This window comes from Parambassis ranga, chromosome 8 (genome assembly GCF_900634625.1).
Source record: "Parambassis ranga chromosome 8, fParRan2.1, whole genome shotgun sequence".
Taxonomy (NCBI): domain Eukaryota; kingdom Metazoa; phylum Chordata; class Actinopteri; family Ambassidae; genus Parambassis; species Parambassis ranga.
Genome location: NC_041029.1, coordinates 18,709,896 through 18,737,054, shown reverse-complemented (window position 1 = coordinate 18,737,054; position 27,159 = coordinate 18,709,896). Strand labels below are relative to the sequence as shown.

Sequence of the window (27,159 nt, the reverse complement as noted above, 5' to 3'; positions counted from 1 at the left end):
TCTGCCCCTGGCATGTAGGGCTACGGCTTAATACAATCACCAACTTTACTAGACGCCTCCCTGAATAATCCACTTACACTGACAGAGAAACAGACGCCCAAACAAAAACAACAGAGAGAGAGAGGGAGGGAGAGAGAGAGGGAGAGAGAGCGGTCGGCCTTGGTGTCCAGTGTCTGTTTTATCCTGGGATATAAAATTACAAATGGCGCCTGCCATGAAGAGCTATGCAGCCAAGGAGACACACAGAGAATGCATTAACTTGGACAATCCACGTATTCCTTATCCCATTAACAGACAGACAGAGAGAGAGAGGGGCCAATTATACTGGAGCCTAACCTGCAGAAACAATGCAGGGCTGGCCTGGTCAATTCAGGCTGAAATCACCAAACAGCAAAGCCTCCATATGTGATTAAAATTATACTGTAAAAAATACAAATAAATAATGTCACGGTTGGCAAAAAAGAGCGCTGACAAAAATAGGAAAATACACGAAAGGGAGAAGTGGATGACTCCTTAGCAGGAACCGGTCGGCCATTGCTTTGTAAATAAATAGCTGTAAGTGAGGAAGAGGAGTGGACCGAGAAGGGGAAGAAATGAGGGGAAAAGACAGGAGAGAGGACGGAGATGGACGGAACAGGAGAAGAAGGGGGGCTGCTGGTGGCGGGGAGCTACGGCAGCTTAACGCGTTGTGAACTCTTCTTGAACCGGGATTGGAGTCATACGGGCCATAAATCACTGAGCCCGCCACTCCGCCGTCCACACACTGCACAGCGAACAAACACACTATATTTCTGGTTTGTTGTTAGAGCTCGTACATTACACCGGCTGGCCTGCCCGCCTGGCCGCCTGCCTGCCGGTGATGTTCCTTACCTCTCCCTCCTTCCTTTAGCACCGGTGGTCCCGGTCCAGTCCGGCACGGACCCAGCAGCACCTCATCACAGATATCCTGAGTCCTCACGCACGTTCAGTTGGATAATCAATAACAATAATAAATAATTAAATAAATAACAGATCCGCTCCGCTTTCCGTTTCGCTCTCCTCCTCCTCCACCGCCTCCTCTTCCTCTTCCTCTTCTTCTTCTCTCCGCACACCCGCTACTCCTCCGGTGCTGTCTCGAGACTAGCACGGCTGCTCGCGACCACCACCACAACAACACCTCCTGGAGCCCCAGCAGCAGCAGCAGCAGCGGCACACCGGGCTGCGCGAACCGGACACCTTGTGGCATGAACGGCTGGCGGAGGAGAGGGGAGTCTGGAGGGGGTTCAAGGCACCGGCGGGTGGCTCGATCCAGGCTTAGGAGCAGAATTACCAGACGGGCTCGGTGTAGGCTACAGGCAGGCTAGCTAGCGCACGAGCTGAACGAGCTTACCGGGAGCCTGCCTGCTGCCTGCTCGCCCCCCGCCCCCCACCCGCCCTCCACCTCCACCCCAGCACCAGCGCTGCCTGCACCGCTGCTGCCTGATAACAATGGCCTCAAATTTCTTTCTTTTTTAGCCTCACACAGCCAGCCAGCCAGCCAGCCAGTCAGGCAGACTCCAAGGACCAGGTCCGCCACAAAATGCCCCCCATCTCATGTTGGGTGCTGCTTTTATTATATAGGATTTATATATATCCCCTTCTCGCCTCCTCGGGTCTCCCGCCTCTCCTCACTCCTCTGCCTTTCTGTCTTGGGTCTTTGCTCCCGCCTCGCTCCGGTCTCTGCAGGCTATAGGCGCACTCCAGCACGGCTAGCAGCAGCAATGTAGTAGTAGTAGGTTTGGTCGTTGTGTTGTTGACAGCGCGCCCGGGTTCCACGCAGCGTGCACGGGCGGAATAACGGGGATCGACTCGTGGACGCGATGATTCCCTCATCAAAGAGCTCAGCGTCACTCAGACATTATGCTAATGTGACTGACTGGAAGTGAAACACGCAGGCACCTATGCTCCTTCTGCTTCCACTGTGCTCATGAGTTAACAATAATCAGGCTTTAGTAGTTTTGTTTACGTAGTTGAGGAATTCCCATTTTCTCTGACTTCCATCAGCAGGTCACACACTGGGCCACTAAACATCAGATAGCCTGTAGTTAGCCCTGCTTTATATTTAAGCTGTGTTAGCTGTGATTATGATGCACAGATGTGAACTACAAACAGGATTAAGATTGGCTTCATTTTACAGTCACATGTTCACACTGCTGCCTCTGGATTAGCCATGTGACACAATTAAAGGCAGTTTATACATCAAACTAAAATGTGAGCTGGATTAAAGCTAAATGCAAACATTTAAGGAACAATGTAAAATGTCTGAGACATAAAAAAGGTTTGTGATGATTGCATCAACTTTTTTGAATGTGGAAGTTTGAATAAAGTTTTCATTTGAAGACAGGCCCAAGTCATTTCACTCCACTTTGAATTTTTAGGAAATTAGATTTTCTTCACCTCATTATGTTTCTGTTGAAAGTAGTTATAGTCTGTATTGTCAAGATTTCAACACTTTATCTCCCTGTTGCTACTTCGGCTCAGAACATAAGTAAAAGGTGTTCATACCGGAAGGGAGGATACTCTGTTAAAAAGATGTAGATAAAGGTAGGCTGACAATGTAAAACACGTGTAATATAAGTAACTCTAGGGAGCAGCTGTGAGGGGAGAACATGACCTTTAAAAGACCTGGAATTGGAGAATTTTAAAGGAATAAAAACACAACAAGATGACCTGTGTTGTAGCGTTTTGACTATAACACACATGGGAGTGGATGCAGCAACATTTAGAGAAAGAGGTGAAGCAGGAGTGACAAGAACACCCCAGAAGGAAAGAGACACTGAGAGGTGAGCCCGAAATGGAAATGAAAGTATGGAGGTGTCTTGCAGTGTTTTCATACCACACACACCCTCTCCCTCTCTCTGTCTCTATAGCTCTCTCACTTCCCTCTATTTTTATTATTCAGGACGCTACCCCTGTCGTTTATGGCTACGTAAGATTTATGAGTTCTCTCGCACCCAGCAGCTTGTGTGTGCGTGCGTGTGTGTGTGTAAACAGCCCAACTTTAAAACAGATAGCATTTGCTGTGGGCTGCTGAAATGAGAGGATGAGCTCCGTGTAGGTGGAAGGTGGGAGCCTGAAATGTGTCTGTCTGCAACTTTTCCTGCAAACCGGCTTTTGTACGCGGACTGAAGGATCTCCTAACTCATTAACTAAACTACTAATCAGCAGTTTTTTTGTCTTGGTCTTTCTTTCTTTTTTTGTTCCACTGAGCAACAGTGTGGGAATAAGCAGTGCGGATTACGCGTATGTATTGACTTGTAAAAGCAGGCTGGTGCTTGCAAAGGATGGCAGATATGCTTTATTTTCCTTGGATGGCAGACGCGCATCGATGCTCTGTGTTTCGGATTGAGTCACGGATATTGGGTTTCACAACTGAAACTCTGCCGTGCAGAGCTATGGAAATCTGTTTTTTTCTTTTCCCTTTTCCCCTCTGGGACCTCAGACATGCAGGCCACTGAGGATGACACTAAGGAATTTCCTTCGACTATGCGTTTTGAAAACATGTTTTACGCACGGATTTACTGTGTGGAAACACTGTTACTTTACGTTTTTAATAAATATTTTACACACATGAAGAATTGTTCCTGTTTGCTGCCTGTTTCATTCTGCCGTGGGTGCTAGCTTTATTAATCTTTATGCCTTTATTGCTGGCAGCGTTAGCATTAGCGTCATTACTGGAGTTACAAAGTGCTGTTTTAATAACTGTCTGTCAAATGATGAACTGACCCTCCGTGTTTCCTGCTACGGCTGTAACCTCACTGCCCTTCACGCCTCTGGATTATATTACATTAACACGTGTCATTACATTATATTACATCATGCACACGGAAGCATTCAGCTGCCGCTCAGAACTGACCGTCATCGATAAGTGATTTATATTTTTAAGTCTACAATAAACCAACAAACATTTTTTTTCTGCATAATCTGCACATTTATTGGTGAGCCGTTAAGCCCGCACATTGCATGTATTAATTTCATCACATTATTTTTTATTTTTGCCATTATTATTTAATAATAATGGCAAAAAAATCGTAAAACTATCTTTGTTTTATGCAACGTGTTTTCAAATAGTTTTTAAAATTTGAAGTTTTTATTTTTTAAATGTGTAGAATCCTTATGGTCTGGCCTCTGCGCAGACTTAACGGCCTCTTACACTGAGGAATAATAATAAACATTTGGACTCACCCAAAGATGGTTCCTCTTTTTTCCTGATGATTTAATGAAGGAAAGCTGCTTCCACAAAGCTCCTAAGAACTGCAGGATAAGCGGGGAACGGGGGAGAGGCAGAGGGGAGGGCAAAGATAGGAAAGAATAAAGGGAGAGATATGTAATCAAAAGGTCTCGGTAAAATCCGATACAGAGCACAGACCTCTTGTAGGCTAATCGAACGGCTGGGACAGGAGCAGCCGCTGACAGGTAGCTGCTGCTGACCTTAAAATTATTCCCGGAATAAAAGAAGAAAAAAAGAGGATGATGGGGTGGGAGTGATCCGATATGCTATTGATTCTGGTTATCATATTACACACTCTATTGTAATTACAATATTTCCCAGGAAATCCTCGATTTGTATGAGCTGCAGTAAATACGCATAAAAAGAAAAAACAGCTCCGTGTTATCAGTAAGATAAAAATAAGAGAAAGTAACAAAACCTGGCTTTTTGTCACATTACGCACAAAAAAATAACGTGTTACCAAATCACACAGTACAAAATATTTATAAGAAGCCTTTTTATTAAGGCTTCCGTGACCGCTACTGGCGCATTAATACAGAGAGCAGCCATAGAGCAAAATAATACAAATCCAACAGAACTTGGCTGCGTCTAAATCCTGAAATCGTGCTTCATTTTCTCTGTAAACCACATCAAAATAAACCTCAAAAGCTCGTTTAAAAAACCCAAACACATTTAAGCTGTTTACATTCGTTAATACTAAAGACATTCATAACATTCCCAGTGAGATTAACTACTTTGAAAAGTCAGAAATGCTGCTTAGAAAAAAACAAAAGAAAACAAACGAAAAACAGAAGCGGCCCAAAAGCAGCCGTTTGATCCACGCAGCCCATAAATAACCGGAGCATCATTCAAAGAGAAAACACTCCATCCCGTGACAACATATTCAGTGTTAAAGCCGCGCTGAGCACCCAGAGCCAGAGAACGCGTTCCAGAAACCCGGCGATAGATGCATCCATCCACTGCTGCGTGTCTGTGGAGCTGAGCTGTGTAATTGTGTAATAGTATTCACGACCAAAGGATGAAAAGCGCTGTCCGGGTTGTTGCATAGTGGCTGTTATTATTAAAGAGCAATGGAATAAAATCTCTGGCTCGTTCTGCTCCTGTTTCTGCTCCCTGACAGCTTCCCCCAAACACATAAATCAAAAGCAAAGGATCCCCCGACCTCCCCGTACCAGCCTGCACCACCACCACCATCATTACTACTACTACTACAACAACCACTGCTACCCCTACTACTATAAAGTTATTTATTGTTTCCATCCATGCACTCACGCACAGCTCTGGCTGCCGTCCATCCCCATCGCAGCACCAGCAGTCGGGGTTCTTTCCTCTCTGTATCCCCCCTCAGCCCCGCGGGTTAGTTGGTAATTTGCAGCCACGGAGCAGGAGTGGACTAGTCTAAAGTTGCCCAGAAAGTGATGCAGAGGCCGACTAGCTTAGCCAGCTAGCCCATAGGCCGAGACAAAGAGAGGAGGCCGCCTCCAGAGCCCACTAGAAACAGCTGATGAGCCAAATTTTAAGTAGAAGAGGAGGCTTTAAGAAAGAGAGGGAATTTTAGATCAAATCAGGACTCCAAATAAAACAATGCAGATGAGTGCATTTCTCAGACTGGAAGAAGTGAAAGTTTAAAAGAAATAAATGGGGTTACTGGCTGAACATGGGAGCAGCAAAGGCTGCAGCATATTCAATGATAGAACAGCAGCTTCAGATCTGAGCGGGATAAATGGATGAATCCAAAACTGAAAGTATGTTCACCAACATTAAAAATGAGCACTTTTAGATAATATAATTTGAAATGTTAGGGACAGTAACATACAGCGAAGCTACGACACTTTGTTGGAGTGGAGTCACGTTTATCCCTGCAGAGGATGGACAGACTGATGTTGCTGCTCTTACTGGTGCAGCTTCACCTCAGAGTCTTGTGATCCGAACAAACTTTATCACTGCTCTCAGCTCTTATCTCCGCCTGGTCTGGTGGTGCCGTCACCGGCCTCACACACTCCCTTTGTTTATCAGTGCTGTGCTGGATAGCAACAGGCAGAGTGTTTTCAGGTTAGCTTGATCTGGACGTTTTATGCTGCCCTCTTTTTTGTCCTTTTTAGTTACTTGACCTTTAGATATAATCCAAAACACCACAGAAATGAGGACTATAACACCACCTCATGTACAGAACATGAAGCTTTGAACACACTTTGTGATGATAGTACCAGAGCTGGAGGCTCTCACGGTGACATATTGGTGCACAGCTCTCCAAAAGTGACCTCCTGACCCTGGACAGCAATGGTTCAGGTCATTAATGATCAACCAACTGGTAAAGTGCAGCAGAACTCCATTTTGGTGTTTGATGCTTAAACATTAGACACAGACATGCAGTGGACTCCAGCTTCCAGTTTAATGTAAATCTATTATTTCAAATGTTCTTTATAGACTGCGGGGCAGACAGAAATGAAGCTCACAGACTTTGGAAGTTTATTCCTTTGACTCAAAAAGATCATTGTGGCTCCTCTACTGCTGTTTTAAGCATAGGCGGTTAACAGGTATCCTTCCTTCTTCTGAATTAATTCATAGCAGTTTTTTTATCAACTGTAAAGTTCAGTCATCTGATTGTCAGCTTTCTGATGCTTCCACTGGTCTTTTGAGGATTCCAAACTGAAAGAATATTCTCTTTAAATTAAAGCTCCTCTGCCAAGAAACTTTTCAGATAAAGGTAATAACTTCAAAACGTACTCTGCCCTCAAACAACCTATCTGTTGAGCACACCCCCCCATGTGTATCCAATTTCCAGATTTGATGTCATGCACTGCAACGTCACTGGGCCTCTGGGCCGTTTGGCTCTACTTTTAGTCAAGAGTTTGACTGACCGTTAATGTCTGTCTAGAAATTCTAAGCTTTCGGCCAACTGACTTCAGCAAAGTTCAGTCAATGTCCAAGCTCCTTTCATTTAAAAAAAGACACTTTCAACAAGTCTATTAGAAGAGTTCCTTGAAATGTAATGAGGTCGAACGACCATGCAGCATCATCACCAGCACGCCACACGCTCACAAACAACCACAGCAAATGGGCAAGCGACGACAAACACCACACAAGCACTGCGATGCATTTCATCTCCTCCCCTCCTGCTCCGGGCAGATGACATGCGAGTTTCAACACCATTTTTCAGAGGGCAGATAGAGAGAGAGCGGGAGAGAGCAGGGGACACCTCACATGTTCATCTGCTGCTAGTTTGTTTAAATAAAGTGTGGGCCTCAGAGGAGCGAAGGGCTTTTGGTTTGTTGCCTGCCCGCTGTTTTCCCACATTCTGTCATCAGTAAGGCACAGTTTTACACATTTAAAAAGTCTACACAAGAGAAACATTATCTATGTGCATCATCTGCATTTTGAAATACAGCAGCCTGTTGATGTGGACAGCTCTGCCAGACTGACATGAGGAAACTGTACACACTGTAGCCTATTCATTTCACAACCAGTCTAAATTACACAACCTCCATCGGTGGGTATAAAGACGGCCATTTCTCAGTTACATCTTAACAGCGTAACATGTGTTGTACACCAGTGTGTGAAGGTATCATCTGCTATGAACATCCTCTTTATATAATACCTTCTTTTCATTCCGGCCTGTGAAATCTGAACAAATCTTCACCATGGCTGTGGGTTGCTTCTGGCTGTTGACTCATAACTCAGGCATTACGCTCACCCTGTGCACAAAAGACCTATTTGAACCTACATGGCTTGGGCTGAATTTAGTTCTCAGTTCATGGCCTCACAAATAGCTGGAACGTTTGCAGGGATAATGCACGAATTTAGAGAGCTGGGCTTAGTCTCCAACAAGTTAACAAATGTAGGGGCAGTGTGAGGCTGTGATAGCTTTTGGGTTCTTCCAAACCCAAAAAGAACCCAAAATTCTTCTGTTCCACCAAAATGTCTGGATACGTCTGCTTTGTATTACTTAAATCCCTTCTTCAAAACGTGCTCAAAAGTTTAACTTAAAATATGCAACATGATTACAGTCAATGTTGTTAATATTAGTTTTTGAACCAATGAGGTGCCAGAGTAAAACCCCCCTCTGTTGCCGCAGGCAGGGTCGCCCATCTTCCTGAAGAGCTCGACCCCCGGGTCACCAACAGTCTTGAAACTCATGCCATCAGCTCCTTCCTTTGACAGAGAGTTAATCTTTATCAAAGATGCTAATATTTAACCTCCAACTCAAAGACATTCCTGGCATCAGGAGAGAAAAAGAGAGAGAGGATGAGCAAGTCTGGGGGGGAGTTTAGCCGTAAAAAGTGCCAAGCTCACCAAGTCTGTCAGGCGTTGGATAGACGGGGATGGATGTGACTCTGTGTGTGTGTGTGGTCAGAGTGGAAGATAGTAGCTGCTAAAAAAAAATCTCAATTATATACAACACTACACTTGCATGTTCTGTAATAAAAGCTAAGCTGGGTATGTAGATGTGTATATATATATATTTTAGATCATAGTTTGCCATCAAAGCACAGACGTCCCTTCAGTCAAATGCACGCTAACATCTGGGGAGTTATGGCAGTCCAGGCTGGTTGGGATCCTGTGTGGAGGTTTTAGGAGGATGTTTTCAAAGCTTTACTGCATCAACTCTATTTTAGCAGAGTTTATTTATTCACGCTGAACAAAATGTAGCCACATGTAGAGTTTTAGTGTTTCTAAGGATCAGTGAGGGTGTGTAGTTGTAGGGTTTGGATGTCCTTTCTGTAACCATGTTTTTTCAGAGGTTTTGTCATTGTGTGTTTGACCAAGCGAACATGTTGAATTTCTGGCCATGCGGTCATTGTGGCAGCGTGTTGGTGAAACAGATATATTTTCTGTGTTGGGATGTCGGTCCATCCCGGGACAGGAGCGCTCGGTGATATGTGTCTGTAGTCATTTGTGGTTTGGCAGTGCTTTAAAAATGGATTTTGCCAAGTTGTTATTATATAGCTTTGAGGCCTCATTACGCTGAGTGTTGAACAACCTGCACCAGTACAACAGGCCGGTATCTATTTCCTAACAACATGGTCCTCTCAAGAGACACGGATCAGAAGAAAGATGCTGTTGATTGTAATACAATCGGGCCACTTGGCCCAGCAGCAGACAGGCCTGCTTAAGCCTGTTACAGCAGGAGAGAGCGACTGTATGGATCTCAGCCAGACCTGTCAGCTTTTATACACTGCGACTCTGCTCGGCGTGCTTGCCACCACTATTTTACTCTGATTTGTGTTTTGCCCATAGTTTGTCAGTGATGTATGAAAAAATCAATTAAATCACAGCTGTGTTGGAGTTGCTGTGGGTTTTTGTGATTTTTAAAGTCTCTGTACCTGGAAGTTAGCAAAAACCACCAAGGTCAAGCAAGCTGAGGAGCTGTCCTCCAGTGGCTGGAGATGACTCACATACAGGATATAGCATCCTGTTCCCAACCCTTCTTTATTTTGACTTGTGACCCACTGAAGCTATGTCTTTTTTCAGATGCCAGGTTTAGGCACATTGATTTTGCCTTTTCAGATGGCTTTAAGGTGTGCAAAAGTTGTTGATTATTTTAAAAAAATGGTATGGCACTAATGAGGATGTGGACTCGTGGAAAAAAAACCAAAACATTTGCATCTGGGCATTTAATATGGAATGTAGGCCATATCCGATCTACACACTTTTGGCCTTGTACAGTATATTTTTGCACACTGTTTCAGAAAGATAAATAAAGTCAGTGTGATCAGTGCATCTACTTCTACTAATTTGTAGACAGCCGTTAACTATGGCTGGATGGGTATGGCTAACCCTGGACACTGCATAGATATGATATCTTCTTAGCCTTTGTTTTTGTTTTTTTTGTTTTAAGGAAACAGGTTGAGGAATTGCAATCATTAAAGAAAATTGTCTGTTTTTCCATGTGGGACTACTTGATAAGGAGAAATTAGTTGCTCAAGTAATCTTACAACTATTTGGCCTTTGTAATATACCTTTTAATAAGTGTTGTAATATTTTCCTGCGGTTTCATGTGGGCCTATGCAGCGTAGGACTCTTAATACAGTATACAAAAGATGTAAAGACTTAATTTAATAAAGTCATTTTTAGATACCAAAATCATGTTTTTTCACAACAAATGACTGAACAGGATCAGGCCTAGTGGCTGGTTGCTCCAAATATATGCATATATATTATGGACATAAATTACCCACCTCAGTCCTTGCATAATCTAATTGTGTTTCTATTTTGCTTGTGGTGGTTTTTTTATCCTTTAAATCTCCCATGAAATGCCCACATCTGTGCGCTATAACAAGAAGAAACCGACCACATTGGGTCATTATGGAATAAACTCCAGTTAGTAACAATTGTAGAATAGTTGAGGCGTAATTATAGATCTAATTATAACCACTCTGTGTGTTTTAGCTTAGATCTGCAGGGTTAGAAAAAGAAATCTTTTTTAGGACCATTTGTCCATTTGGTGTGCGTTTGGGGGGTGGCAGGGACGGACATGACAATTTGTGGCGAAAGAGAGGGGGGGGCTTCTTGTGTAAGCAATCTTTTCACACTATCATAAATCACTGCATGGCCAACATGCATCTTCTTTCTTTACACCTTGCCGTCAGGTCCCATTCACTCCGACTCACCCCCCCCCTCTCTCTCTCTCACACACACACACTCACACACACACACACACACACACACACACACACACAGACTACAACACCTCTCTTCATGCTGCAGGTAAACTTCTTTTCAAATGACAAGAGAGAAAGAGCCAGAGACCCTGGCGTGGCGCCCCTTTAGTCTCTTCCGTTACCTATCCTGAGACATCTGTCTTCAGCTGCCTTCACACACACAGGAAAAAAAAACAAAAAACTTTTTGGCTAGCAATAGAGCTTGCACGCGGGCACACCCCGCGGATGCCTCTGTGAGTTCGAGAGAGACCACGGTCACACAACAGATAATTAATGACATGTCGAGCGGCAGTGCGCGTGGGATGGGGACGCCTCGGGAACACACGCCGGCACACTCAGCGAGAAGCATCCCGGCAGACCTTACCTGCTCCCTCTCGGCTGGTCTCTCCTGCTGGATCTCCTCCTGTTGTTCTGGGTTTTTTCTCCTCTGGATGCAGTCTGTTTTGGACACTGACGGACACGCCGACTGTAGCTCAGATGGCTTCAGAATCCTTACTTGGGAAACCTTGGAAGTATTTTTGACTGATTGCGATTGCGTAATTACGCACGGTCCGTCCAGGAATTTGGCTTACGCGTAGTCACGGTCAAAATAAAACGAAAGCATAATTTAAATAAATTAAACCCGGCTGTTAAGCTCCAACGTAGACTGGTACTTGAATACCGGTGCATCCGTTACAACGCCTCTTGAGTAGAAAGTAAGGGAAACGCTAGTGCCTGCTTGGGAAAAAACATAAATCTTAAGCAGCTCCGCTATAAATCTCCAACAATCCAAGCCTACCTACAGCACACACGCTGACGGGGACTGCTCGGTCTGGGGCTCGCGGTGCTACTTTACCCTAAAAAACACCCCCTCCCCCCTCCGCCTGTGCTGCAAAATTCGCCGTATAGCGGGCTGCTGCGTGCCTGGCCAGCACCACAGGGCTTGCGCCTTTCTCTCTAGCCACCGGCGCTAGTAACGTTTTTGGGAACAGAGCTAGCTCCAGCGGGTTGACTGAGCAGATACTCCAGAATAAAGCCAGCAGATATTTCCTGGATTTAGCCTAACTCCGTATTCCCAAGGCTCCTCTCCGCGCTCTACCTCTGTCCTTCCTCCTCTTCTCTCCCAGTTCACCAAAAGAGTAGCACAGGTCTCCTTTCAGTCCCTTCTTACTTTCTTCCTTTGCTTCATTCCCAAGCCACCAAAACAGGCGCTTTATTGCTGCTGTGCTAAACTGGTACTCAGGCGTCACCTTGCTGACCTGTAGCCTAGCTGCATCTAGTATTTACCTTTACGTGCATTTATCAACGATTGATTATCATCCCGTCCAATGTCACATTCCCTTTGGCCTCTTCTTCCTTCTCGGGACCTTTAGCTTGCTCGTCCTCGTTTTTCTAGTAGGCAAATAGCGAATTGACACCGTGAACTGTTCCTGAACCGAGCTGTGGACTGACAGCTAGACAGGCTGTGAGAACCTAGGGAGTCGGGAAGGGGGTGGAATTGGGGGTTCTGGTTCTTCTTCCTGTCCAATAAGGGAGTGTGGTTGAGGTGCACCAGGGGTTTAGCGAGGTTCAGCATGACCTGCCTGTCCATCCTGCCCGTGCGAAGGCCAGATGTTGGTTATTACATGGCGTCAAACTGAGTGCGATCAGAGGATAGGAAGAGGGAGAAAGGAGGTCGTGAGAGGGGAGGAAGAGCAGAAATTCCGCTGTGACTCGACCTGCGCTCTCGCACAGGGAATTCTTTCCAGCTTGTTTACACATTCAGTTGTTAGATGTCCGTCAAATAATTTCACTGGTCAAATCAGTGATAGTGATGTGAACCTACTGGATGCCCAGAAATAGCGAGATCTCCCGGCAACAGTGTTATGATTTTGACAGGCCTACAGAATCTGGACGCACAGTTTTTTTCAGCTATAACAGGCTTTTGATTTTAAAATAGAGAAATGGATCTTATCACAGACAATATTTAGATACTTTTGACTCTAGCCTTGCAGGTGAATAATAAAACTTTGTGAGGATTTTTGAGCGTTGTCCAGGCTGGATTTACAGTTATTGAGTGCAAGATTAAATTAATCTTATAACCGATGCACTTGGCTTTGATTTCATTCTATCTCTCCCTGTGTGTGCGCATTTGTGTTATCTGCCCACGCGTATAGACGTGCCCTCTACCACACACACATTTAAAGAGTGAGAGAGATAAAGCAGAGAGAGAGTGTGTGTAGAGAGAAGTTCAATTACACCGAAGTCACACCGTCATTTGTAGTGTGTGCCCGGTTTGATAAAAGAAAGAGGAAAACGGTGAGGGGAAATAAGCTCGCGCCTGCTCCCCGCCTCTTGGAGACATTTCCGGCTCGGCAGCAGCGGCTCGGTGTCTCTTATCGCTGCCGTGCACGCTGCTGCTGCTGCTGCTCGCTCCGGCCCGGTTCAATTGGGTAAAGGGGTAAAAAAAAAAGCGCAGCTCGCGGGCTCTGGATACGGTTTCAGCCGCTCATTTTTCACGAGCTTTGAATCACTGCCCGCGCGCAGACGATTATAAATTAGCGCGAGGCCTCTTATTGATTTATTTCCGAACGGGTAATCATCTCCGCTCGAGGAAGAGCCCGGGAAGTACCTGGCGCGTGGAACACAGGACTGGATCTGCCGCTTGTAAGAGACACGAGAATTATAATAATAATAATAATAATAATAATAATAATAATAATAATAATAATAATAATAATAATAATCATGTATTTGGTATTGTAATAAATCAGTGCGTATTGGAAATAATCCCTCGTGTTGGCGCTGATTTAAACGCATGTTAACGTGTTTTGTTAACATTATTTTCCCCACACTTAAATCTTTGGCTCGTTAACGTCCAGCAGCTGCAGATTTATGAGGCCGCGCCGCGCTCTGATTTATGTCTGACTGTTTTCGAAGAATCTCTGCTCCAGCCGAACGTCTCTTTGCTCTTAGTTTTTTCCTTCTTTCCTCACTTTACTCCTTTAGCTTTGTGCCTGAGCAACCGCTGGGCTAAACACCTTATCACTTCATTTTACAGCTCAGCTGAGGACAGCTTCCAGCGTTAAGCGCCACTTTTATGGATATTGGCTCCATGTTCATTGCTGTTCGTTCGTTTAATTTAAAAGCCCTTTTTTAATATCATTTTATTTTTTAAATAACTTCATGATTTACGTGTAGTTCTGACAAGCAAACAGACATTTTTTCTATTTAACTGGGGTTATGTTTGTATGAATTTAAATTGTGTTAATATGACTTTGAATCTGTTTAAATTTATCATAAAAAAGGCCGTTTATAAAAAATGAAAAACATTTGGCCTACCGGAATTAAATACTTTTCTGCGTGGGATACAAACACTGGAGCAGACAATAACCACTGCCAGTCTCAGCAGTGAGTGGGAAGATACGACGGCTGCCTGCTTGCCTCCATGCGTGTCTTTTAGACGCGTGGGTTTCGTCGACCTTGTCTTTGACCAGTGAAAGGATGCTCCACGGTGGATACAAACAAACACAGATTTTTTTTTCACCAACATTGCATCCTTGGTGCATAAGAAACAAGCTTCCTCTCAGCTGATACCGATCGATCAAACGAACAGCAAACAATATAACCGAGATCAGCGCACATCAGAACATAATATGAGAAAGATCGTTCTGGAAGTGTGTTTCCTTTCGTTGAATAAACAGCATGAATATATAGCAAAGTGCACGCAGGCACAAGCAGCCGTGTTCTAGTCTTAGCTCCTCTGCCTCCTCTTTTCTGCTGATGCCACAATGAGCTTCTAATGCCGCCATTGTCCTGCAGCAGGTTTCCGTGTAAACATTAATTTCAGCCACAATTACTTCACGCCGTGGTGTCACAATGGAAAACAGGCCATGCCAAATCTATGCGTTTCCCACAGCGAGCAGTGCGTTCTCACATTTGGATTATAAATAATAGCGCAGAAGCAGAAATGTATTTATCGTGGCGTGAATTCAGATACAGTGGAACAGATAGCTGAGCCTGGAGAGCAGCAGCAGCAGCAGCTGTAATGGATGTCAGACAGGGAGTGATATCATTTCTCAACACCGATTCAAATATTTGAACTATTTCAGCTGGTTTCATCTGGAACTATCTTGCCAGACAAAACATCGCCTACTTAACAGTGGACACATGACTGGGATAAGATAAGATAAACCAAGCGCTCCTGCCGTCGCGTTCCCTGTGTGACTCAGGACTGTGTTCATGCAGCAGGCTTTGAAACTGCATTGGACTCATTTTTAACATGAGGTGTGCGTCCCTCTGCGCAGGGCCGCGCTCGCAGCCTGCCTCCTACCTTCATGTCCGCAGCAGGCGGCCTGACTGGCGTTTGGAAACATACATCAATGCTTCCCTGTCACCCAAATCAGATATGAACTCGAGCTACCCACGGAAATATATAAATATATATGAAAAACGGAGGAAAGAAATCCTGTCAGCCCCCATCCCATCTCCACGCTCCCTTTCTCCATCTCTTTCTCCGTCCACAGAAATGAGGCGAGATATTGTTTTTGACACGGCGGCGGACAGCAGGAATACACATTTTGAAAAGCGCTGCCTCTCGCTGCTGCTGCCATCATGATGTGATGGGGAGCCGCGGAGCCGCTCTAATTTGGTTATACTAAGGTTTACACTGGTAGTGATGGCCGAGTAGGAAGAGAGACGGGGAGGGAGGGGGAGATAAGAGCCTACCCTTAGAAATATAATTGTAAAGTGAATCTGGGAGCGCATCCATCCATCCATCTTTCCACCTGCATGAGATGCAGCCAGTAATAATAGTAACAATAATAATAATAATAATAAAGGTTTTGCTGCTGTTGTTTCTGTCCTCTCTGTATTTATTGCACTCTGTAACCAGCTGGCTCCAAACCAAAACATCACACAAGCATCACATACTGTTGTGAGTTATGAGGTTAGCAGATGAAATCACGCTTACCCCCCCCCCCCCCCCCCCCCCCCCCCCCATACCCCACACCACCCTACTGCACTCTCAAGGTGGAAACCTACAAATGGAACCACAACCAGCTCACACGTGTGTTGCAGTGATTGCTTTTGACTCTTCTGAGGGTGTGAATAAGAGATGCAGTCTGATATGAGGTATATGTGAATAATAATAATAAACATGGGGTTAAAAAAACAGTGGGAAATCCTCCCATGTCTGCATCTTATTTTCCCCTCACCACATTAAAAAAAATAAAGGTCTGATTCACGGTGAAGGATTTGAGCAAAGGCAGAGACACAGTGCTGACATGAATAATGGCGATCAGTTCCATTCCAGCAGGAATCCAAAGAAAACATATTGGAGAAAGAAATGCAAGGAGAGAGACAAAGGGAGAAGAAGTTCTGAAAATGTCCGTGCATAGTCTGGTTGTATGCAAAGATTTGAAGTACCAAAGCACCTCTGGTCTCCTCTGAGTATCTTACCAACAGCAGATGGAGAGCAACAAGATGCAGCGCAAACTAAAGCCAGCCCGTGTCTCCTGGATCGGTCAGTGCAGTTTTATCATTGCGTTTAAAACCAGGGGCCTAATTGTAGCTGAGAAGCCATGAACTCAAGCCGGCGTAATTTAACATCTTCAGCCTGCCTCCCCCAGGCTGTGCTACTTGGATGCATTTACACCTCCTGGCTAGATGGATGAGATTTTCCTGGCCGGCAGGTTCTTTTTATGGGATTTCATGGCGGCCGAGGCGTGCCCGGTGTGCCAAATTTAAACAAATCTCCCGTTAATTGGTCGCCGCAGTAATTCAAGACCTCGAGCTACTGCCAGCCACTGTCATACTGAGGCAGGAAAAAAAAGAAAGCACCCCGAGTAATAACCAAGTGTAAAAACGCGGAGGGGTGTGAGTAAAGGGGGAGAGAAGGAGGAGGAAGAGAGAGCGAGGCGAGTGAAAACAGAGACGGAACACAGGGAAACGGAAAGAGGACCAGTGGCGGCCGCGTGGCGAGATCTCTTCCTCCTCTCCTTCCTCTTCCTCGTTCCGGTGTATCATCGGTCCGTGGACCGTCATTTTCCCCCCACCGTCTTCCCACAGCGGAGGAAAACATGATTTATCGCGGGCAGCGCCATAAACAACAGCACTCTCTCACAAACACACAATGGCAGCCGCGGCCGCACGCTGACACCCTGCCTCACTATAAATCAAGAGAAGTAGCTGGCTGGGAGGAAAAAAAGAGGAGAGAGAGGAAGAGAGAGGGAGGGATGGACAGATGAGCCAGGCAGATAGAGAGAGATGTAGAGGCAGACAGGAGGTGATGGGAGAAAGATGGAGAAGAATATCAAAGTGCTTCTTAAAATATCAACAGCCATCGGCTAACATTGCATTGCTCCCTCTCTCTCTTCCCGGTTTGCAGTCTGGGCGGCTGCACCGCTTCAACCTATAAACAATGGCTGATGATGATGATGATGGGTGGGGGGTGATGTGTAAACAACACGACAGCAACATGCACGATGAGAAAACACATGGAAAGATGGGTATTTTTTGGGCATATTTACCACGATGTTAAAATAGCCTATGATTCAGTGAGAGGATGCGGCCGAAGGCGGCGCAGCGGCGTAGAAGATGAGGAAGAAGTAGTGTGGTTCCCCCCATGCAGTCCCCTTCCTTCCGCAATACTCACGGTGTCCACAACGACCCGCAAGACGCACACCCGTCCAAATTTGTTTTATTGCAGCCTCCTTCTCTCTTTTCTCTTCCTCTCTCTCTCTGTTGGCGTTTCTCAGTGTCTCCTCTTCTCCCCCTCTCTCCCTCTCTCTCTTCTCTCTCTCTCTCTCCCCCCTCTCTTCGCTGCTATAGGGGGGGCTTCTATTTTTTTGTGAAAGGACAGTTGAATTTTCCACGTCAAGCACACACACACACACACTGGAGCAGCACTATGTCTCACCGTTATATTCCTGACGAATACATATCTATTCTGCAACCTCTGCATTAATTATTTAATGAATCACGTGACGTGTTGGTCGGGGCGGGGGTGTGTAGAGGTGCTGCTGGTGGGGGTGGTGGTGGTGGTGGGGGTATCCGTGCTCTCTGTGGGACCCATCCGGACCCACGCAGGACTCTGAGTCACAAATGAACACAAAAACAAAGGGACAGCGCTCAAACTCACTTCCCTGTCTTTTCAACGGGAGTCAGTGAGTTAGTGCTATAAACTGTAAGGTGAGGCAGGACAGGCCTGTGTCACAGAGTGAGAGAGAGACGAGTAAAAGATGACTGTCACCGCCTGTGTTCGTTTTAAAAATGACTGCACGCCTCACACTCTTTTTTCCTTATTCCTCACTGTCATCTCTTTCGCAGTTCGCCGTCAGTCGGCCGAACGAGGGGGATTCCTTATATTGTCCTGTCTTATATTTCAATGGATCTGTTTCCAGCAGTATAATATTAGATGATGACGGCGCAAAGCACGGGAATAATTTATCCGATACTGCGCTCCACAGCAGTTTATTCCTCCTCTTCGGTGTCACTTTCGTGCGTCCTGGAGCTAAACTAAATATTTAACAGCCACAAATACTCCTGCCAACTGCGTCAGTGGAAAAACAAACGCCGAACACGCCAAATTGTCTGTTTGATAATTATACATTTAAAAGCGAGTTACGGGAATAAAAAAAACTAAAATTAAAACAAAATAAAGGTATTGTTTCCCCTTACACTCTGTGTGATAATATGAGCCAGACTTAAATATTTGATCTATTAACAAGTTACCTTGGGGGCGCACGCTGTAATTCGTTTAAATGAAGGATTTTATTTAGAAGGAAAAGCGTCGAGGTAGCAGGAGAGGCTACAGTGCTATAGATTTAAAAATATTTAGAGGGAAGGAGGGAAACACAAACCAGGAGAGAGTGAGAGACAGACGAAGAAACAAGGCAGAGACAAAACCCCCGCCGTGAGGCCGTGCAGGGCAGCAACAATAGAACGTTGGAATCCTTCTGGCGCTCGGTTACAAAGCTCAAGCCGCCTCCAGCAGAACAATGGAGCTCCCGAGCACTTGAAGGAGGAAGAAAAAAGTGTGGTGAGGCTATAACGGGACTAACCTAGCTGCTGAGTAGCAAACAAGAAACACTTCAAGGTCAAAGAATGGGCCGCAGCAGCCCCAAGACGCAGCGCGTCCCCTCCTCACAGGAGCCGTGAGGCTTTCAGAGAGCGGTTAAAAATGTCTGCTGCAGCTACCTGCCTCCACATCCGTCCACATCCTTCCAGCATGAACAGCTCCTCTGTCAGTCCAATGTTTAATATTTAATTCAGAGGATTAGAGGCAGAGTCACAATATGTAAAACTAGAAATGCAGTTTGGAATTGTGCCCAGCATGACAAAAAAATTAATAACGCGGCTGTGTCTGAAATGTGTCATTTATAGCTTCTTATTTTGACGCACTAAAAACGCACAGTTTCCATTCTTAACTGAGCAGCGCCGCGCTTCCCTGAGATTTTTACCCACAACAAGATTGAAATCAAACATTTGCGGTGGTGATGATGGCGTCTTTAATGACGGCCATAAATTATGGCGATCACAGTGTGAAACAACAGCTAAGATAAGTAGCAGCAGAGACCTGGGCCGGCCTGACAACAGCAATACGAAATCAGCTTTGTAAACTTGGCACAGCCACATGCGAAGCTATTACACGCGCAGACAAAACACTTGCAGTGGGCCAAACATCCGAGTTATGATGGGAGGAGGGTTGTTGAGTCAACCAGGAAGAAATACTTCCAGCAGCAGTGGTTTAAGGCTGCAGTAAACCATTCCAGCAATGAACTCAGTGACAGATTACCACCGTCTGACAACACAAACCACATTTTACTGCTTCAACGTCACTGACATTAAACCGCAAAAATGCAATTGCCCCAATCATAATTTCACATGTTTCTCCAGAGAAGCAACCAGCATTACGCAACACTAAATATCATAAATATATATCCAAATAATTCTTGTCAAGTAGGTGCAAGGTTATACCAAAAAACAGTGAGAGGAATGTGAACGTGATGGTGGTGTTCTTTGGAGTCTTGGGGGTGTCTTGGTCCGTGATGGATTAAGACAGGTAGATTCTTCCTCCTCGTTAATGATTAACAACGCTTTGAATAAAAAGAGAGAAACTGAAAATGTCTCTTTGTTAAGACGGAGAATGGCCGTAAAATTAAAGTGTCCAACACGTGATTAAGTGGCTACATATTAGACCGCCAAGACTACTTTATTATTATTATTATTATTATTATTATTATTATTATTATTATTATTATTATTATTATTATTATTATTATTATTATGCTGGTCTGAGACTGAGAGAGAGAAGACAGGGAGAGAGAGGGAGAGATTGATTTACTAAGCCCCGACATCTCGCCTTTTACTGCGGCTCGTAAATCTGTCTGGAGACGGCAGCACGCGCACAACCGGTTTTTGAAATATATTCTTCTCCTGCGCAGACATGAGGTCTTCCCTCTGTTATGGCACCAGAGACTTCCCCGGCCGCTCTCAGGAGTCTGAGGCTTGACCGGTAGAATCTCTTTAATTATTGTTCTTTAGAATAAAGGACACATCAAGTTTCATACAGTGGAATGGACATTGTAAAATATCTGCAACCTGGATGATTACTGTATTATTATTATTATTATTATTGTTATTATTGTTGTTATTATTGTCAGAGGTATGATCCATAATTGATATCTGTAATTCACTGGCTGTTCTTGGAATAGGACCTGCAGTGCATCTTAATGGGCCGTTTTGTCCTCAGACATGACAGGATCAATGAGTTTGGAGCAGTGTCCAAACTGTCTCACCATTGTCAGCTTCATAAAGCCTTGAGGGCCTGCTGAGCTACAGTAAATCAATTATACGTTATATAGTTTTAGCTGCACAGTTTTACATGGATACTTTTTTGTCAGGTGTAGTTTACTCTGCTGCACATTCAGACTAACAAACCAGGGCCGTGGCTCTGTGGGGGACATGTGTTTAAACATGCACGCCTTTGTGTTATAATCATACTCATCAGAATTAACAGCACTGCATTGATCGCCAAGGGGCTAAACTGGGTCATGGTAAAGTTGCTTTAACTACAAACCAGCACCATGCAGCATTAGCATTAAATATATATAAAGTAATGACTATAGAATAAGATTCATAGACACTGTTCATTATTAATTTAGTGTGGAATCAAAGACAAGTTTGCGTCCGAATTATTATGAGCCACTGATTTCTCCAAATCCGAAATATGTGTTGAACTGATGCCCGCGTCCTCATCATAGATTATGTTAGTGTGTGGTGTTGGAACAGAATGTGAAGAGAGCTTGGTTAATCCCGCTGTATCAATACGCTTGTACGGACCTAATGCTCCGCCATTATTCATACAGGCCAGAGGAGCCTATTTATCACTCAAATCTAACGGATGTGACCGCTGCTGTAACGCACAACAGCAGGATCCTCACACTTCAGGCCTGCTGGTCTCCGTCCAGTGAATGCAGCTTCACGGACTCAAAGGCCACCCAACACTGCAATGAGAAACTTTATCGCCCGGAGTATGTGCCTTATTAATCAATATTAACATATAGCCATTTATTATTGGGTAAAGATGTCGCAGTGCATGTTGTCCGCTTGATTGTGATGCATCTGTAGGATATGAAACGAAACGAGTCATTATAGACGGGTGGGTTTTCAGAAGCCCGATTAAAACTCACCTATTGTTAGAATCCATAACTTCATTCATGGCCTAAACTCGGTCTGCTTTAACATGAAATGAAAGCGCTTCTTCATGTTCCCTTCCTCCTGTGCTGCTATAGAAGCGATGCTGACATAAGACAACTGGATATAAAACTGGATTTACTGTGTGTTTTTTTTAAAATCGGAGGCTGATATAATAAAATTTGAGTTATTAATTATCTCAATTATCTGAAATAACTAACTTGTTCGTTTAACAAGGCACAGACATGCGCGCATTAAACTACGGCCTGGCCCCTTTTAAGAAATTGTGTATGCACGCGTTGCAGCTTGGCAGCCATTATTTGGCTCTGTCTATTTAATACTTAATATGTGTCTACTTTTAAACGGCTTGCTCTCTCTCCCCTTCTCTCTCTCTCACGCACACACAGGCAGCTCGCGCAGTAAAAGCCTTGCAGCCATATATCTCTCGTGACGACCTCCTCCTGCAGCCCGCGCGCCTGCACCATGACCCTTCTCGACTCCTCGCGCTCTCCAGAATAATAAATTTCTCGGGCAACGCGGATGCAGCGAGCAAGAGGCAGAAAAAACGCGCGGGCGATTTGTTTGGCAATTAGCAAACCACCGCGAGCCTCCCCGGGCCAGAGGGGGAGAGAGGGCGAGAGAGGGGGACGTTTGTGTAACTGTTCTGGGGGGTGTGCGTGTGGCTGGGACTTGAACATGTTACAGTGCATGTCGGCATGAATGTGTGTTGTGAACCTGAAACCCTGCAGCTTCCTGCTGAAACATCAGCTCCATCAGCTGCTGGTCAGAGTCCGAGCTGCCTCACATCTGCCTGCCTCTGTTATTTCACTGCTTAATCCCACTGAGATTACAAAAGCTAATCTGTTTTTGGATGGGGAGAAGCATCCGGACCTGCAGTGGAAGCTGCAGAGAAAACAACACTTATCAAATGTGCAGGAGTAGTAATCACACACGTCTGTTCACTAAGTGAAAGCTCAGGCTCTCATGCAGCAGCAGACAGCACCACCTTTAATTTAAGCCGTGTGTGTTTTTAATGAACCTGCATGAGCTCAGGGCAGAAATCACATTAACTCCATTCAAGGTTTCAATGTGTGAACTTTGCAAACTGCTGCATTGCATTTTAGTTTAAATCAATGACAAACCTCATGGTCACACCTGCTTTAAGGCCATCATTTCATTTACATGTTTATATTTTGCAGACCTGGACCATCTTCTCCTTTATCGGTGCTTCGGTGCTAATATAGTTATATAGTAATTCATGAACAAGTCATTCCTCAGACGTATGGAGTGAGTTATTGTTAGGATGTGCTGTCATTGTCTGTGTGTACTATTGTATATTTTTTACACCTGCATGCATCGACATATTGAACCCAACGCTGGCTCCGTTTTTAATCTTGTTTCCTTTGAAATAGTCTCATTTTAGTTTTAATAATTTGATGACTAATTGGATTTGGACGGAGTTGATTGTTTTTGTATTAACCAGAAGACACTGATGCAGTTCATGAATCAAAGCTTCATTTGTAAACTATTAGCTCCAGAGGTACAGGAGAAAAGCATCCCTGCTTCCTAAAGATTTCCAATAATCCTGAGAATATCAGGGTGCTGTGACCTCTGACCTTTCTTCTCCTATATTCTTCTTGTAAATGATGCTGTTGAAGCACTTTAGCATCTGCTGTAAGTGGATTTCTTTGGTTACAATTTGTCACTGATATCATACAATCTAAAGACAGAATAGATCCTGCTCTGTGGTACATGATTGACTCGTATAGTATCAATGGTCTGACCTACCTGCTCTGCATCCATATCCATCTTAGCTAAACTGGGAAACTCTTCCAATATAAACAAAACATAAAGCTGCAAAAGCACCACGATGCAAGATGAGCATATGTCAAATGTATGGATAGTTTGAGGAGATGGTCAGATAACAGACAACAAGCAAATACTTCTAAGGACTCTAAGCATGATTTCATTATAATCTCTTTAGACAACTCCACAATACACATAATGCATATGATATGAAAAATATCTTGCTCATGCTCAGTCTCAGGATGGTTCTCACTTATTCAGTCAGATCTCTCTGCACCGGAAAAAGCCACATATATGAACACAGCAGCTGGTTTTGCAGCAAGAGATCACATCACAGGTGGTCTTTTAAGAATTCTACAATAAGTTTCATATATATTTAGAACATTTAATAGTAATGAAAAAACTGAGCTAAACTGACCAACAGCTTTTTGCCCATACGCTATTGTGTCTTTGATTAATCAGTACTCCCTGTCACAGACACACACACACCGACCCTCCCAGCTGCAGGTCAGATTACCAGGCTGGAAAATGACCAGCAGCCCAACACCAATAAATACTGATGGCTGCAGCTCACTGAATCACATGCACAATCATGCTTACAGTAAAACTACCACAGCTCTTCTTTGCCAAACACAAACTTGAATTCTTCTCCTAGTAACAGCTTTTAACCAGGCTGTAACAGCGCTGTCTGTTAAAAGGCTGCTGAGCAGCTTTTCAGCAGCAGACAGGAGGGGCAGGCTGTGTTTACACAAGTTCCAAGTCTGTTCAAACACCGTGCAGCATCAGGCACATTTTACTCTTTCAGTCTAACAGACCTGATCTACCCGTCTGCATATACTACTACCTACTTCCATTAAAGTGCTGCTTTTCTTGCTCTTAAATGACCTTGTGAACAAACCATAAACCAGTTACAATAGATGAAACTCTTGCATGTTTGTGAATTAGTTTTTGACATTTTGGCCAGGAGTTTCACACAGCCCAGTTTAAGTGACTGCTGGTAGTGGCCTGCAGCTGACCCCAGCAGAGGTGGATAGGTTGTCTGTGTGCCTGTCTGGGTGTGGGAGTGGGGATATCACTGCCTGCCCGGGTTACAGTGCCCTGAACTCGGCCTGTTATGACTAAGTGGCCCGGGGGCTCCGGAGGTCTGAGAATGTCCGAGGGAGCGAGGGTCCAGCAGCCTTGTGAGGTCAAGGGGGGGGCAGGACTAGTGGGGGAAGGTGTGTGTGTGTGGGGGGTGCAGGGGAACACGGGTCAGCCTCTGGCTTCAGAGCCAGTGGACCTCATCGGTCAGAAAAACGTGTCCCCTAGTTGAACCCTCCGTGGCCGCAGCTTGGCCATTCCGCTGTCCCTGCATGACCATCGATTTTTCCTCCTCTCTTTCTACCTCCACTTCGATGCTCCTCGCTTATATGTCTGCCATTTGTTTTCTCGTATTTTTCCACGCATCACATCACTCCATGGCTCCTGTCCCCATGAGAGTCCGGAGTCCCTCCACCAAAACTGCCCTCTTAGTTTTAATCCTGATCTGATTGATTTCTGAAGGGGTCAAACACAAGTGAGTGCGTTTCCTTAGGCCGCTACTGTTCGGCTCAGCAGATACCGGAGGCCTGAGCGCACACGGGGACCGGCGATCGTTCGCAGTTCATTTGGAAAGCCTCGCAGATCTTTTGTTTTCGAAGCAAATTGTTTTGGAGCGCAACCGAGAGAGTATCCATTAACCAGCGCTTCCCCAGTTCTTTTAATTTTTCTCCTTCACCCTCCCCTCCTCCCCCTGCATGCCTCTTTCCAATTGAACGCCATATTATTCATATTCCTATCGCAGTCTCTGTAGCCTGTTTGCACCTGGCGAACAACGCACACACACGCAGCAGTACCTCATTAAAAGCTATATGCCTAAACCACAACAACACTTTATAACCACAGAAACACAGCCAAGACAAAATGCATAATAAGCTCCGGGTGAACCAGGAATTATTCACATGGGCCTCTCTGTCATAAATTAGCCACATTTCTGAAACGTCTAAAGAAAGATGAGCCTACATAGGAAGGCGTTGAGTTAGTTTTCCAATTTTATTATGTACATTTAATTTCTATTAAAAAATATTCATAAAATAATTCTGGGGAAAAAAAATCAAGCAATGCGCTGTTTTTCATCTCCCCTACCCCCTACAAATCCCGTGCGTAAAAAGACGCGTAACAGATGTTAAAGAAGGCCTCAACGTGAGTGACGAGCAGACGCAGAGGTGACACCACCACAGCAAAGGGGATGGAAACAGTTGCATAAACTCTGAGGGGGAAAAAACAGCACAACGCATAGCTCTCAACTGTATCTGTATACACTGCACACAAACACATCACAGACACCTTCCACAACACAAACACTCAACTCCAAAAGTCCCTGAGCTAAAATCAAAGCCCCCGCGGCCATAGATGCCCCCTACCCCCTGACCTCGCCAAATGTGCAAGGGGGTAATAAAACCATAAAAACGCCACTTGAGCCATCACACAGAGAATCAAGAGAGCCAAAAACAGAAACTGACCAAATTAAATTCCCAGGCCTCTTACCTTTGACGCCACCATTTTTTGCGACCCCTTGGCCATCTTCTTCTCCTTCTGCACTCTGCGGGCTCTCCTCTGGTTTGTTGGAGTTACTTTGGAGGGATTTTCTTCTTTCCAATGAGGAAGAAAAGTTTTTTTCTTATAGGATACTTGTGGGGTGTAAAAAATAGCTTGTTGATGGGTGGGAAAGGGAGGTGTGCGTGTGTTTGTGTGTGCGTGAGGAAGGGAGGAGGGAGGGAGGGAGAGGAGGGGTGGTGTCTTCCAAGTGTCTTCTAAGACGTCTTCTTTTTCTTCTTCTCCGTCTGTCTCTCTGTTCCTTGCCCTCTCTCTCCTGGCAGAAGGGGTCTTGTGTGTTGCTGCTGGATGACAATGGAGAAGGAGAAGAAGTGTTTAAAGAAGAACAAGTGATTAATGATTGTTTCTTGTATAATTCTCGCATTTTTCTTGGGCTGCCGGCCCCTCTGTCCTGTCCAGAAAATAATGGCGGTGAACTTTTTTTTTTCTTCAGACGATTGAGGGTGGGGGGTGGGCATCCTCACAAAATTTGCTCCCATTCACAGAAGCAGCAGAAGGCCTGGGCTGATAAAGGAGGCTAAAAAAGAATAGGCTAAGGATTCCTTGGTGGATTTTATTGTGCACAGTTGTCAAGCCTCTCGCAAATTCATTTATTTCAACTGGGACTGCAAGTGCTCTGGGGGCTCTAGGGGTTATTGTGGAGGCACATGTGTGTATATTGGACTGGTGGTGGTGGGGGGGGGGGGGTGGTGTCTGTTTAGATGCTGCAATATAGGACAATTGGTGTGAGGAGAAAATTACAGCATTGGACAGAAACATAACGTTATGTGAAGAGGGGGAAACACTGACTGCGTTAAAATGTTCTTCACATAAAAGAAGGGATATATACGTGGATTGTTTTCTACAACTGCATTAATGCATTTTCTGAAAAAATAGAGCAGAGTGGTTAATATTAACAAAGTAAAATAATACAGAGAGGTTATAATTACTGTAACGCCACACACGGTGCCCATGCCTGTTTAGGGCTTTACGCATTATGGCACAGGCTGTGTGTGTGTGTACAGTTTGAGAGGAGGGCGGTTTTTGCACCAGAGGAGCCGCTCATAAATAGGAAGAAAACAGATAAATGGGCAGAGGGAGTCTCTGTGGCAAGAGGCCCAGGGAGAAATCAACCAACAAGTAATAGGGAATCTTCTCTGGGCCGAGGAATAC

At 44.8% G+C, this 27,159-nt stretch overlaps 1 protein-coding gene across 6 annotated transcripts in view; it reads right to left on the bottom strand.

Moving 5' to 3' along the window:
• hoxb3a (homeobox B3a) overlaps positions 1-27,159 on the bottom strand; it is a 56,055-nt gene that overhangs the window by 9,362 nt on the left and 19,534 nt on the right. Inside the window, exons 2-3 of one of the 6 annotated variants that reach the window (XM_028411134.1) lie at positions 25,939-26,291; positions 4,204-4,272 (exon numbers count right to left, since the gene is read on the bottom strand). The gene's annotated coding sequence lies outside the window, so the exon portion shown is untranslated. Of the gene's footprint in view, positions 1-870; positions 1,358-4,203; positions 4,273-4,449; positions 5,091-11,275; positions 12,172-17,524; positions 17,619-25,938; positions 26,292-27,159 lie in introns of those variants that run through there. The other 5 variants (XM_028411135.1, XM_028411138.1, XM_028411136.1 and 2 more) reach the window with 5 other exon arrangements.